This window comes from Gavialis gangeticus, unplaced genomic scaffold (assembly GCF_001723915.1).
Source record: "Gavialis gangeticus isolate Ggan-Ray unplaced genomic scaffold, GavGan_comp1, whole genome shotgun sequence".
Classification (NCBI taxonomy): Eukaryota; Metazoa; Chordata; order Crocodylia; family Gavialidae; genus Gavialis; species Gavialis gangeticus.
The window spans coordinates 57,522,928-57,524,207 of NW_017729004.1; positions in this window are offsets into that span (position 1 = coordinate 57,522,928).

A 1,280-nucleotide genomic window follows, 5' to 3' on the forward strand; every position below is an offset into this window, starting at 1 on the left:
GGGGGAACAGAGACTCCCCCAATGCCTTCTGGTCCCCTCTGACTAGTTTGTAACAAGCCACTAGATCCCCCCTTAGCCTTCTCTTGTGGAGGCTGAATAGGTTCAGGTCCTGTAGCCTCTCCTCATAGGGCCTGCCCTGCTGTCCCCTGATCATATGAGCAGCCCTCCTCTGGATCCTCTCCATGTTGTCCACATCCCTCTTGAAGTGCGGCGCCCAGAACTGGACGCAGTACTCTAGCTGCGGTCTGACCAGTGCCGCATACAGAGAGAGTATCACCTCCTTGGACCTGCTTGAGATGCATCTGTGGATGTATGACAAGGTGCGGTTGGCCTTTCTGACTGCATCCCCACACTGCCAGCCCATGTTCATCTTGGCATCAATGATGATTCCAAGATCCTTTTCTGCCTCTGTGCTGATGAGAAGGGAGTTCCCCAACCTGTAGGTATGGTGCTGGTTCTTCCTCCCCAGGTGCAGCACCTTGCACTTGTCAGTGTTGAGTGTTTTCAGGTTCTGAAATCTGCTCCGATTAAAGTATAGGTGAATGGCACGTGCCCCCCCTCAAGATTGGCCACTGCCCGCTTCTGCAAGTAATCGGTGCTTGCCACTCTGCCACCAACACTGCTGCCCACAAACTGTGTCCCCCATCCTCCCCTTCCACCCCGCACCCAGTCTCAGGAACCATCTGTCACCCATGGATTAAAGTGACCTCAGCATCTCATATATCAGCATCCTTGCACTTCAAAATGGAGGCAGGGGAACTTTAACTAAAACTTTTTGAACTAAAGCTCTAATTATCACTCTCTAGCAGACCTGATTAATTGAGTCTTCTCTGACACGCTGTACAATGTGCTAGAGCAGCCTTCCCACATATCTATAGGCACCCTTGGGCACTCCAAATGACTGCAGTTGCACTTCTAACTTAAGAAGGATCTCAGGAAAAGGCTTCATCTCTGTCAGTGGCAAATCACTATTCATGAACACTCCATTCACAGAGCAAATAATATGGTGGCATAGATAAGAGCTTATTTACTTCTTCACCAAATGTAAATTCCTCTTCACTTTTAGAGAAAAAAAACCTCTGTTAAATATTCAAAATACCTTCATTCATTTATATTAGTGTTATGTTATTGATTTGAAAGTGATCATAGCTGAAAATATCAATAACCAGTCAGGGGTGGTAAGGGAGAATGACACTGAAGTAATGTTAACATTTTGACACACTTGAAATTGCAGATGCACACAAATGTTTTCCAAAGCCCTCACTTGGCTAGTAGCTCAC